This window comes from Euprymna scolopes, chromosome 13, assembly GCF_053919585.1.
Source record: "Euprymna scolopes isolate OS-2025 chromosome 13, ASM5391958v1, whole genome shotgun sequence".
Lineage (NCBI taxonomy): Eukaryota > Metazoa > Mollusca > Cephalopoda > Sepiida > Sepiolidae > Euprymna > Euprymna scolopes.
This window is the reverse complement of record NC_136494.1, coordinates 143,719,229-143,734,404: the sequence shown is the minus strand read 5'-3', so window position 1 is coordinate 143,734,404 and position 15,176 is coordinate 143,719,229.

The following is a 15,176-nucleotide window of genomic DNA, read 5'->3' as shown; positions in this document are numbered from 1 at the left end:
AGTTTAGCATCTGTAAGATGATGGACTAGAGCATGGTTAATTATGGTCTCAAATATTTTGGCAAAAAGTGGGAGGAGGCTAATGGGGCGATAATTTGATGGGTCTGTCCTTTCGCCAGAATTCTTGAATACTGGTACAACAGAAGCAGTTTTCCAACAGCCCGGAAAGCAAGCTTCATTAAGACATTTGTTGTAGAGTTTGGAGAGAACTGGAGCTACTTCGGCTGAGCACTTTTTTAATAGCACAGCTGGGATAAGATCGGGTCCACATGCTTTTGAGGTGTCAAGGTTTTTTATGATAGCATGCACCTGAGCAGGGGTGGTTTTCAGATCGTCTAGTGTGGCGTCTGTCCGCATAGGAAATTGAGGTAGGGGGTGGTTGGAAGGGTCCAGTGTGGAGTTTGAGGCAAACCGACTGGAAAGCATGTTAGCCTTGTCGGTTGCTGAGGAGACAACCTCGTGATTGTTGGTTAGTGGGGGAATTGTTGATTGCCCATTATTTACTACACTGTTGTAGATTTTCCAGAAGTCTCGAGTTCCTAGTTTTTGTGCTTCGATGCGCTTTTTAGTGGTTTCCGTAAATTCTCTCTTAGCTGTCGCTATTTCTTTCTTAACGTTATTTCTAGCTTCTATATACTTCAGTCTGTTTGAACTGGACTTATGTCGGTTAAACCTACGGTATGCATGCTGCTTTTGAGCAATGGCAGTTGCACAAGTCGACGTAAACCATTGGAGAGAGTGGGGCTTACTATAAAATTTCCGCATGGGAACATGCGCTTCGATTGCAGTTTTGAACCAGTCAGTGGTCTCGTTTGCACATTGTTCAGCAGGGAGAGAGAAAATATTTTTCCATGGAGCATCTCTAATTAGTTCCCTGATGGCTTCCCAGTCAGCCTTATTATAATATCTCGTTGTTTTGAGCACTGGCTCTTCAGTTTTGGGTCTAGAGTTTAGGGCGATTTCAACCATTATCACTGCATGGTCAGCGTTCCCGAGTGGGCTATGGGCCTTCGTTATGCAGTCATCGGGAACTGTGGTCAAAAACAGATCTAGAAGTGATGCGTGTTGTTCTTCCTGGTCAGGGAAGCGGGTTGGAAACGTAACAATTTGTGATAGGGAGTGAGATATAGCGAAGCTATGGGTTGTGCTGCCCGCTGCATCTGTGTGAGTAGAGAATCCAAGCCAGTTTTTGTGGTGGACATTAAAGTCACCAAACACATGTATTTGTGCGCTAGTGTCGAGGGACAGTGCCGTGTCTATGCTGTCAGATACTTTGTTTATTATGGAGCAGTCCTGAGTCGAGGGAGAGCGGTAGAGAAAATAATAGTAGCTAATACTGTGTTGCACGTTTAGTCTAAAGCACATAAAGGCTTAATCATCTGTTTCTAGGCTTGTTTCTCTAGTCAAGGGAAGGGTATTACGAATGTAAACTCCAAGTCCGTGCATATGTCTGTCAGAGTCCTTAAGGCAGAGTGGGAGATATCCAGGCATGTTAAAGTGGTTAGAGGGAATGGAGGAGTGTAGGTTAGTCTCACTTAGTGCTAAGATATCCGGGGTATTTGTTAAGAGAAATGCTTCAACATCAGCTAAGTTAGTTCTAAGCCCACGGATATTTGTGAATGAGAGCCTCAAGGGAGGAGGCAAGTTGAATTTGTTTGTCCCTAATCCTGGTTTAAGCTTATTTTTAGATTGTACTGTCGTCATATTTTTTTTTAAGAGTTTCGGTAAGGGGGAGCTAAACAAGAGGTTATGCGGAGCTTCAGACATGCATCACAAGTAGACCATCAGCTGACCTTTCTCCAATTCGGATTGTGGCCTCAGGAAAGCCCACCGGGGATGAGTGCAGGGTCCCTTTCCATGCGCGTCATGGCACTGCAAACAACCCGACATTATTCAACTGTTGATGGAGCAGCCGCTCTAAGCGCTACCAAAGAGTTAGGGCACCTGTACTACCAGTCGGGAACAGCAGCCAGGAACTGTCAATCCGGTACCCTCAACCCTTTAGAAGAAGGTCAACCCAATCTAATCGCTCAGGCATATCTTACACTCAAGCACTCCCAAATGTTCAGTTTTAGGGGTGGGGCATGCTGGGAATGGGGAAGAACGGCGTTCATTGCCCTAGCCAGGAAACAAGATCTACCGCTGGGTGTTTCTGTCGAATCACTGAGATAGTGTCTCTGCGCTTGACTAATAGGCAAAGAAGGAGTATGGAAGCCGGGCGATAGACAGAGCCTATCTACTCCTTAAGCAATTTAGGTTTGCAAACCGGTGAATTTGTTTGAGTCACCAGCTCTAGGAAGGTTGTCATCCAAGACTGAAGAGGCCTCTCTCCCCTTTGGTTTAGTTTCAGAGTTTTCCTTCTCCTAGACGGATGATCTGGGAAGACCTACTGGGTCCGTCAGCCCTGAGAGGGTTTTCTCCGCGCCTAGGTTCTAATCCAGGTATTTCTGCGACCCCGCGTTGTTAGTGTTACTGGGTTAGTTTGTGAGGGATTTTATCTCTACTGATTAGTTACACTCCTCAAAGTGATTTAGGGACATGCTATTTACTTGTTAATGGATAAAGGGGGGGGGGTGAAGTTCATGCAGTGTAAGCGTCTATGTTTGTAAGAGGGCTTGTTAGGGAGGAGATAATGTGATTTTAGTCTTACCCTTTTTTTTTATTTTATTAATGTTAGCTTAGGTCTAGTATAGTGTTACAGTATGAGTAGGTATTAAGAATTGAGCTACGAGTTTTGCCCGAGCTATTTTAGATGATAGGAGGGTTAAGATGTAAGGGCAATATAGCATGGATAAGACAGCAAGTTTTGAGTCATGCGTAATTAGGTGAATAGATATATGGGCAGGTTTTCAGTAGGTGCGAATAGAGTTGAAGTTGTAGGTATTTTTTAGTAAGAGTCATGGGGTGTTTTGCATAACAAGGAGTGTCGTTTCAATAACGTAATTAGTCGTTGCAAAACTCGAGGAGACAGTTGTGTAGTGCATATCGCTTTGTTTCTGGGTACTTTGGCTGTTAAGTACCTGCCTTTATGTGCATAGGCTGTTAAGTCCCTTACTGGATAGGAATGAGCTGTAATGCATGCCTTAGAGGTAGAAATGTATAGATGTTTAGTGATGGCTATTAAATCAGTTTGCATGTGAGGGATTAGGGGCTGGAAGTTAGCGATTCCACTACAGATGCGGAGCAATGTGGGAGTTTAGTGGCGGATAGGTTGGAAGGAGTAGATTGTTAGCGTTCAAGAGAAGAGGGGTTATTTATTTACAGATGGATTTCCATTAGGATTTTTGAGTTACAGGTAAGGTTTAGTTTGAAGAAGGGAGGAAATTTTTTTTTTTTTTTATGCATGCAGGTAAGACAAACGCAATCGTCTTGGAGGTAAAATGTATAAGATTTCGTAGCTAGCTATTAGGTTTTTCCCTCCCAGTTATAGGGACAGCTAGTTCGTTGGGATTTGGAATTGTAGTCATTCGTTTGGCTTACTCAATTATAATCTTCGAACTATTCAACTCCTCACACTAATCCTTCTACTACTACTCGTAATAACTTTCGTTAAAGCAATTTTATAATCTCAGAACCTCCTCTAAAAATAGTGACATAGCATAAAACCCTCTATTTAATATAAATCCTTTCCACACAATATAAACAAACTATACTCCTTCTATATCAAAACAACCATTGTAGCTCCCTCCAAAACAGCCTCAAGAATTTATTTTGCTCCTGATGTAACTATCGCTCGACATCGCGTCCTTGTTATGTTATCGAGCATCCTCTCCATTCTTCTGATGAGAAGCATTAAGCTTCGAAATGTCATAGTATAAAGAGTCCTCACTTATCTCAAACCCGTAATTAATGTATCCCCTTATTAAATAAATGAATTACTATCTCTCACTCCTCTTCCTCTCTCTCTTTCATATATATATATATATATATATATATATATATATATATAGTAAGTTATAAAATGTATATGGCGATTAAGCTACACTGAATATTCCGCGTTTCATTCACTCTAGGATTCTTCAGGCTTATGCGCATAAGCCTGAAGAATCCTAGAGTGGATGAAACGCGGAATATTCAGTGTAGCTTAATCGCCATATACATTTTATAACTTACTAACTAGCTCTACCTACGTATTGAGCACTTTTGAAGTAAATGCTTAAAGTTTACGCATAAATCTATACTTTCGTATATTAATTTTATGTGAGTAAATTTAGTAGTTATATATATATATATATATATATATATATATATATATATATATATATATATATATATATATATATATATAGTTTTTATACTTTGGTTTTCAATTCTTATATATATATATATATATATATATATATATATATATATATATATATATATATATATATTACAATTGTTGTATTATATTGTGTTATATTTCGTACATTTTATTGTTTGTTCGAACAATTTTTGAATTATGGAAATCCCTTTTCATCAATTGAAATCTTTATTCATGAGTCACTGATTGCAGAACTTTAAAAAAAAAAACGCCACGGATTGAAACCTTTTCATATTGTACGTGAATGAGAATTATTGAAATTGGTTCGAAATATTTTATCCAACATTTTCCAATATAATGGCTGATTTCATATTGAATTATTTCAACATCTTTTCGCCTTCGTTCCTCCAAAGTTTTTCGCGGGAAAACCTCATTAAATCTTGTAAATTTTTCCGCAATAGCAATTAAATCCAATGTTCTATTTCAATCCTTTACTACGAACTAAATCCACGTGGTATTTGTTCTCTTTTTTGACTTAGGTCAACAGAAAAAAAACATACAAATCAAAATTATCGATAACAAAGGACAATGAGAATCAAACAAATCAAATTTTATTGTTGCACTCTATCATTTCTCTGGTCAGTCAGCGAAAAAGAACTCTTTATTGACAGAGGCAATTTTTACTATTGTCCCAGTCTAGAGTACCCGTTTTAGGGAAATGGATTTTTCAAAGTTTTAAAATATGCATTTATTTAATTTGCCCTCGACGGGAGGCAAGTGAATAGAACCACCCTTTTCCCTCTTATTTGAACACAAATGTTTTGGTGTACACGGCAAATAACAGTGGGCTTACCTTAATATTATCACTTTTTAATAAGTAAGTTATATCACACAGATCATGATCAGTGAGAGCTCAATATTAAAAAGATGGTTTTTCATAGCATCTGAGTAACAATAAATTTATCCTATTTTGATCACCATTTAAACTCATTTTCCCTTCTCGCAGCAGCCGTTAATGTCGATAGCACTCGAAAGATTTCATAGTCACTTAAATTACACTGAATTATCTCTGGATTTCAATACCTTTTGTGACCTTCCAATTAAAGTCTGGGTGGTGCTTTGCCTCGCAGGTATTCCTAGCTACTAAAATCGTCACAACTAATTTTTCAAATAACAATCTAGATATGTTCGATTTGACGTTCTTCAGTATCGTTGTTAAATCTATAACTGGTCATTTTTTAATCTTTTTGTTTTCTGGCACAAATATTTTTCCACAATGTTTCGTTGTACCACAGCTCCTCATAGTGTCTAGACTGGCAAGTGCTCGGAGCCGAAATCGGAGACGACAGTCGGCGACACTCATCATTCAGTTTTATTGCTCATTAATCTAGTTCGAACTGTGGACGCTATAGACATCTAAATTTCGCTTATATTTAGGGGGAGGGGTGCTGAATGATAGTGCAGGGGTAAGGCACAGACTGTTAGCTCAAAGATTAAGTGTAAATATTGTCATGAAGTACTGTCTAGCCTCAGTATTGAGCTGCAAACAGCGAAACAGTACTATGTAGATAACTATATATATATATATATATATATATATATATATATATATATATATATATATATATATATATATATATACAGCCCAATAAAGAGTAATAAAAATTGAACATTCCAATGAATAGTAGACACTTACACGTTTCTACCTCTTGAAAACACTTCAAATGAACTACGAAAATGCTATTTTTACATATCAAACACATTTTGAAAATAATTTCTGAAGGGGACGCTTTAAAGAACGTCTGAAACGCGTTAAAAACAATTTCAATGATTTAAAAACAGTATTACAATGATCTAAACATAATACTCAATGAAAAACCAAGACACGGAATAATAAAATAATGTTAAAAAATACACATTGTTGGTGACTACCCCCTTATTTAAATATATATATATATATATATATATATATATATATATATATATATATATATATATATATATATATACTAGCAGGCAGCTCGGCATTGTCCGGTCGTAAAGTACGCTTAAATATGATAATGTGATTAATGCAGATTTTGTATTTATTTTTATATTAAATTCGACCCAATATGTAGTAATCATTTAAAAAGTTAAAAAAAATAATGGCTCGTACCCCACCACCAAGAATTTGGTATATATGATATTCAGACACGTGGGAAAATTTTTGGATCGGTTGGCATCCGGAAAAGATGCTGCTAAAGGGTCAAAACTGAAAAACTGGTGATTGGGAGGGGAGGCTATCAGATTTTTATGTTTGTCAACTGTTTCACGAGTGCGCGAATCGTTCATATTATGTAAAGAATAAGTATGGTTACAAACATTTTTGAAAGACCATATCAAGCTGGCATAATGGTTATCGTATTTGATTCACTGTCTTTAGGTTTTGGTCTCGATCCGAGTTCAATTTTTTTACTTACTCATAATATATATATATATATATATATCATAATATCATAATAATATATATATATATATCATAATAAACAGACTATATATATATGTATATATATATATGTATATATATATATATATATATATAGTCTGTTTATTATGCAAACATTATTAATTACATATGTCCATACATGTTTGTATAATAAACAGACTATATACCAGCTGTGTTCTTCATCGACCACTCTTTAAAATCGCACAGGCTTCGTTGTATTTACTTCTAGGAAACCAATCTCTACAATCATTATAATATATATAATATATTATAATATATATAATATATATATATGAATATAAATATATATATATATTTTTTTATATGGGGGCCACCACTTATCAAGGCCCGAAGGCCACTCAGGGTTAAGGGTTATTGCATGTACAGTAATCAATAAGATAGTATTGTAGTAATCATTAGTATTGGGGGGGTTTGATAGAGTGTCTTACTTAAGGGGGCGGTTTGTCAGGAGTTTGTTTATGTTGAACTTGAAGACATCCAAGTTGTAGTCAGGTGGGAAACAGTCAAGCGGCAGAGAGTTCCACTTGCGTGCAGTTCTAAGAAAGAAGCTTTGTTCATGGAATCCACGTTTTGATTTAGGTACAGATAAGGAGTGGGGGAAATTTTTGACAGTGATTTCAGCCAGACGGGTGTTTCTCGTGAAAGATTGGCGAGGGGGGACGATGGGATTGGAGCTCAGACGAGCGCCTGCCATGGAAATAAGGATAAAACAAAGACAGGCTTGCAACGTCTCTTCTGTGGGAGAGAGGTTGCAGGGAAGAGAAAAGGGTATCCCCCCCCCACTAAACCACGAAGTCTATTTTATACTCTGTCAGGGCAGGATAGACTGTTTTTAGCAGCTCCTGTCCAGATGTGGCAGCAGTACTCCATCCTTGGACATACTTGGCTTTTATATAGATAGAGAATTGCATAATTAGTGAGATATCTTCTGGAGCGATAGAAGGATCTCCATTTTCCCAGCGTCCCTGGCAACAGACGATGTACGTGTTCCATTTCAGATCAGGAGTAAAGGTCAAACCCAGAAGCTTGTCAAAACACGGAGCCTCTCTAAGACGAGAGCCATCCATTTGAATTGATGCCAGATGGGGATCAGAGCGTTGATGATGTAAAGATAGAAACTTGGTTTTGGATGCATTAAAAGTGACCAGCCACCTCTCCCCCATTGTACCATGTGCTCAAGATCAGAGGATAAAGAATTAGAGAGAACTTTGTCATTTACGGCCTTTGATGTGTTGCCATAGATGGTCGTGTCATCAGCATAGATGTCAACGAATGATTTAAGTATGTGTTTTGGGAGATCATTGATGTAGATCAGGAAGAGAGTTGGGCCCAGGATGGACCCCTGGGGGACTCCAGCATTAATACTGTGGGCCTCTGATTTCTGCCCATCTACCACTACTCTTATGAACCTATCAGAGAGAAATGATTTAATGATTTAGAAAACATTTCCAGTAATACCGTAGCTGGAAATCTTGTGAAGTAGGCCCTTATGTCATACCTTATCGAAGGCCTTCGATATGTCAAGAGCAATTGCCCTGGAAAGGAAACTGTTATATATGTAAACGTCGTCTTATCTTACTTATTCTACCTGCGAACACAGTTAATAAGTATTCACTGTTCTCTTCTTGAGTTGATTATATTTGTATTCCATAGGAACATTTCTACAGAATTCCATTTCCATTAGAAATAACATCTCCATTATGAATAGATTCTTTTACTAGACGATGAAAAGGATTAAAAAGATTGTCTATGTAATACAATGTGTGGTTCAGTTTATGGTAAGGCTCATATGTATTATTCACCAAATTTAATCTAATATCAAAGAAGTTAACTTTACCGTAATTGATTATAAATATTTTAAAACCTAGTTTCTTAAAAGAACAATGCAGCATTGTCTTTCTTTCTGTCTTGTAGTAGAATTAACCAAAAACTGAAGATTATCTCTCAGCAGTCTTATAATAATACTTCCCTCATCGGCCAACGAAATCAGTTACTTCTTTTGAATCAGGAAACACATGATATCGAAATTAGCCTTCCTATTCTTTCTTGGCCATTATTTATTGTTCTATATTAGTGCTGTTTGATAATATTACTTTTTAAACAAGCAAATCAGTATTATTCTTAGCCGTACTAAAAGTCATCGCTAATAAATTGTATATATATATATATATATATATATATATATATATATATATATATATATATATATATATATATATATATTTGTCTATATCCTTTTTCTTCGCCGTGATGTCGAGTGGATGAGAGTTGTATGGGGGGGTCCACGTGGTGTTTGGCTGCGGGGTTTTTATGATTCGGATTTTCAAACATATTCTTCATATATATATATATATATTTATATATATATATATATATATATAAACATTTTCTTCATATATATATATAAACTAAATAAAATATATAAACATTTTCTTCATATATATATATATATATATATATATATACATGCATATACACACACACATATATATATATGTATATATATGTGTGTGTGTATATAGTCATCAATATAATCACACACACACATATACGCTTTGTTATATAAATTATTTATTTTAGACACTAAGAATGATTCCGTGTTTTATTTTTATATATATATATACTAGCAGTTCATCCCGGCTTTGCTCAGGCCCCATGTACTATTCATAACTTTATGTGCATATGTATACTGTATATGTATATTAAAAAGTTTGACTCCTGTCCAGGTAACCTACGTCTAAAATTTCAAGTGTGGCAACCCAAAATTGACAAAGGAGCTTGGTAGAATCTGCAAAGCTCAACTTTTTCAACTTTGACTTCTTGGCAGCCAAATTTTAGTTGTTTAGACCCGAAATTTACTGAATAGCTTGCTAGAGACAGCAAAGGTCAAATATTTGGAACTTTGACCTCTTGGCATCTAAATTATCGGCCAAAAATCAATTCAAAACCTTTCCATATTTCTCAATACACTTTATGTAAAATTTCAAATGCTTAGACTAGAAATTGGCTGAGTAATTTGGTAGAGTCCGTAGAGGTCAATTATTTTAAACTTTGATCCAAATTTTGACCCCATAACATTTATTGTTTTGAGCTCTAATAAAATTACAAAAGTTTGATCTATGTCCATGTAACCAACATGTAAAATTACAAGTCTTTAGACTCAAAATTGGTGGCGGAGTTTGGTAGAGTTTTCAAATATAAAATCGTTAAGCTTTGACCCTTTGACAGGCAAATTTCTGGCCGAAAAATCTCAGTACCCCTTATGTAAAATCTCGAGTCTCTAGACTGAAAATTGACAGAGTAGTTTGGTAGGGAAATATACACACACAGACACACACAGACACACACAGACAGACATTTTCACTTTTATAGATATATAAATTATATTTTTATTGGTTAATTTTTCATAATGTTTAGAATCTATACTAATTTCGCCATGGCACATTGTTTCACCTGAAATGCGTTAGTTTAAAATATCAGTAATACAAACCAGCACCATACAATGGTTTTCATTTAACGAAAAATAGACAGACATACATACAAACAAACGGAGTTTTCAAATATAAAATCGTTAAACTTTGACCCCTTGACAGGCAAATTTCTGGCCGAAAAATGATTACAAAGATTTCCCCCAAATCTCAGTACCCCTCAGTATACGTTGATGTTAGTTTAACATTAAATTATACTGAGTTTGCTCTTAACTGAGTTTGTTCTTCGTTTTATATAAGACTAGCTGTACCCGGCCCTGCGTTGCTGTGGCTTAGTTTGTATAAATGGGGACGCTTTCAACCAAAAAGAAAAAAAAAATTCATTTTTTTTAAAAGGAATTAGTGTGGCAAACTGTTTTTTTTTTGTCATTAGATAAAATATCCGTTAGTTAATTAATAAAGAAAATAGTTTATGTATTTATTTATTTTCGGACTGTTATCCTCATCTTCTATTGTTGTTGTTTCTCAACAATCTGTGAATACGTAAGTAAAGGAGTAATGAAAAGTAGGTAGATGAAAGTTTTTTGCCTTTATGATAGCACTTCATCGGAGCGAGCCTCATGGTAAAACGAACAAACGGACACAGAAACACACAAGAGGAATAATAATTGGAGTGAGATAGAAGAGAGATGAAGAGCGAGAGAGTGAGAAAGAAAGATTGTGAGAGAGAGAAAAAGAGGAGTTGGGAAGAATATATACAGAAGGAAGGAGAGAAAGAGGAAATAAAAACTGGTTATGGTAGTGTTGACGTCATAAAATGTTTGTTTTGCTTTTTTAGGTATAAAAAGAAATGTAAAAAGCGAGCGATAGAGAGAGAAATAGAGACAGAGAGAGGATATAAAACTTGTTGTAGATAAAGTTGACGCCGTAAAATGCTTGTTTTTTATTTGGGTAGAAAAAGAAATGTAAAGGCGAGCATTCAAGCGAGCGAGCGAAAAAGAGAAAGAACAAGATAGGAAATAAACAGTGTTGTATGTAGTTTTGACGCCGTAAAATGTTTTTTTATTTAAGCAGAAAAGAAATGCAAAAAGCAAGCGAGACAGAGAGAAAGGAAATAAAAACTGTATATAATGTTTATGCCGTAGAATATTTGTTTTATATTTCGGTAAAAATAGAAATCTAAAATGCGGGCAAGAGAAATAAAGAATTGAGAAGAATATATACAGAGAGAGAGAGAGAGAGATAAGGGGGGAGGGGGGAATAAAAACTGGTATAGATATTTTTCTCAGTGAAATGTTTTTTTATTTGGTATAAAAAGAAATGTAAAAAGCGAGCGAGAGAGAGAAAATGAGATAGAGTTCGCGAGAGAAAGTGAGAGTTGGAAAGAATATATAGACAGAGAGATATGGAGAGTGATAGAGAAAGAGAGGGAGAGAGAGAGTGAGGAAAAAAGTTGTAGATAATGTTGACGTTGTGAAATGTTTGTTGTTTATCTTCGACATAAAAAGAAGATTACACAGCGAACAATATCTACACCAGTTTTTTATTTCCTCTCCTCTTTTTCTCCCTCTCTTTCTCTGTATATGTTTCCCCAACCCTCTTTCTCTCTCTCTCTCTCTCGCTAGCCCGCTCGCTCTCTCTCTATATATATTTTTTCTATCTCGCGCGCTTTTTACATTTCTTTTTTTTTTTTTTTTGCTGAAGAAAAAAACATTTGACGGCGAACAATATCTACAATTTTTTTTCTTCTCTCTTTCTCCCTCTGTATATATTCTTCCCAACTCTCTCCATCTATTTTTTTAATCTCTTTCTCTCTCGTTTTATCTTTCTTTAATAGTCAAACATCTCTGCGGACAAGATAAGTAACATTATTGGAATCTTGCTAATATTTAAGTAATCTAAATCGGCCACATTCAAATATAATATAAAAGATATAAAAAAGATTTAAAAAAAAAAACGCCCCGTTATAAAAGAAAGTAAAAGAAAACAAAAAATAGTATCGTGTAAGGTTCACTAAGGAGCCCCGAAGTCGAAAAATAAACAATGGTATCCGCACATATTTTTTTCATCGTTTGTTTTTTTACGGGGGGGGGGATAGTGGCGTGTTGTTAATGTGTGCACAGGTAAGTGTAAGGTTATCAGGATTTTCTGTTTATGAGCGGTTATTAAGTTTGTGTTTGGATTATTTTTTTTAAACGATTACCTTCCTGTATAGAGTGTCACCATATCTGAAAAGTTCTGGAACGTTCATTTATGTATTAAGAGGCAGATTTTGGAATAATCAAATTGTCAGCTCTCAGCCAATGAAAATGGGCAGAATTTGAGAAGCGAGAATTTATTATTTTTTAATCAGGAAATGGAACGATTACGTTATGTCTATGTGTTTATAATCCAATTACGAAGGGGGCAAGCACAATATCTGTAGAATGGTTATATTTCTGCCCGGTCTTGACTGGGGCGGTAGGAGGACTTAATATTTAGGGGAAAATAGGAACTACTTCCTCTAAAGATGCTACGATTGTGATGATTTTGCTCCTAGGAAAATGTAGGATTTTGTTACAACGACTAAATGTGTCTAAAATGTCGTTCAAAAGTTACATAAGATAGTAGCTAAGAGTCTAGATATAATAAATTTGTATGTGGCATCTTTTGTTGCAAACCTACGTTACTTGGTTTAGAGGTGAAATTCTGCAATCAAAATATTATATATGGAAATAACTTTTAGGCCATCCGGTGTTGCCCGTTCGTAAAGTACGCATAAATATTATATTTTAATTATTACAGATCTCCTATTTATTATAAATAGAAATGCTGTAGGTATTAACGTTAAAAACCGATTAAAAAATTTCAACATATCTGAATATCTTATATAGCAAATTTCAAGTCCGTAGATAAAAAAATTGTTGAGTACATGGGTTGAGAACTGTCCTCACACACAGTTATTCTCACTTTTATAGTTATATCGATAATGTGAAAGTTTGTCCCTCTTGGGTTATTTGATTTATAGATTTTGACTTAAGTTTATTGCGTGTTCTAATTGCCTCGGCAAATTTGATACGACAGAAGACATTTTCTGTTCAGCCTGTCAGGCGAATCCATATCGATTCTAACGTGACAGCGGCTTCACAAAATTACACTTTAACGAATACACAGCTAATCGATAATCAATAATCAATAATATATTTCAAGGCAATTCTTTTTTCTTTTAATCTTTTTCGGTAATCGAATTCTCAAAATAATCGGAAAAACTTTTACAATTCATACAATTTCCTCCACTTTCTATTTGTGCCTAAATCTAAACGCAAATACCATGAACAAAGTTTCTGTACTGTAGACCCGTTTCCCAGCTAAGTACCACATGCGTGTCTTCAAGTCTAATGTAAACAAGTTCTTGTTGAGCCGTCCTTTTAAATAATCAAATTATGCATCACCGTACACTCATTTACCCTATCCCCGAGTGGCTTTTGGGCTTTTATAAGTGGTTACTCCCTTGTAAAAACACATTTATCACTATTGTATCGGAATTATGTGACAGTAAGTATTCCCGCTAAAAGACTATTATATACTTTCACTTTCTTTCACTCATTTCGACGAGCGGGTACTGTTAAGTCTATAAACGTATTTCATCACTAAACGTCAGAATTGAATGTAACTTTGTAAAAATATGCGTTTTCTTATCAAAAACTTAGTAGTGAATATTGGCGAAAAAGAGAATGCCATTGCCAGCCAACTTTCATCGTGACGTCACCAACTAGATTTCTTTTTCATTTTTCTCTCATACGTTATTAACGGAACTAAAAATAAAATATGACAAACTCAAATAATGTTTCGGCGTGAGAGGACATGTTTATTTTTTTCGTGATTATAGAAATTATGTTGTTAGCGTTTTAAAACGTTTCTAATTGTACTGTTTAGATTATTGGCAATATCATGTTCATAAACAATCTCATTGGCAACGCTTGTTAAATATAGTTAGCGTTTTTTAGCTGATCAAGGACGAATCTGATGCACATTGCTTTTATGCAACCAGATCAAGTTCCGTTTGTTTTTTTCAGTTATAGCAACATGTCCTTTTTACGCTTTAAAAGAAGTTGCTGGGATAAAATGCCATGTTTTGATTGGATATGATTATTTTAGTAACAATAAGTGTTCAGATTCGATATTTCTGGGTAATTATTTCGTAAAGTTATCAGTTAAGAGTCATAAAACCTCGAAATCTTCACAAAAATTGATGCTCAGTATACGCGAAGAAGGACTGATCTATGCGAGAGCAATCTGTGTCTTGCAAAGAAAGGAACGTCATAAATGACCCTCTGGTGGACAGAGATAGAATACTCTTCCCACTATTGCACATCAAGCTCGGCTTGATCAAAGTTCAGAACAAGGATGGTGATTGCTTCACTCACATGTGCCAGGCTTTTCCAGGATTAACCATGTAGAAGTTGAAAGCTGCCATCTTTTACAGTTCTCAGATGTGTTAGCTAATCACAAATCCGAACATTCAACGAACGAAATGAAACTGCAAATGTAGAAAGGTCTGAAGTTTGCTCACTTGTAAAGCAAAATGAAATTTACATATTATCAATGACAACTAATAAGTTTACAGTGATCGGTGTTTCTATCAGGTAATAAATATATGTTGTTGATATAAAAAAAAAATTGTAAAACATATTTAGGATGATGTATTAACTGTTATCAGTTGATAATGCCACAAAAATGTAATTGATTTTATCACAAGATCTTTTTTCTTTAAAATCAACTTAGTACAAAAGCGGTTGCCATTTCCTGATTCAGTGCAAAAATACACTAAATCAGTTGTAGAAATGTAGACAGCATTCAAAAAGTGAAACAAAATGGTACACAGATTATAATCTATGTTTCTTTAAGGGCTGATCGAGTACAGAGTATAATATATGGAATGTGGAATTCGTATATTTATACATTATTGCAATCAATCATTGGAATTTTAATCTATAAACCTGCTATTGTGTTAGTTATAT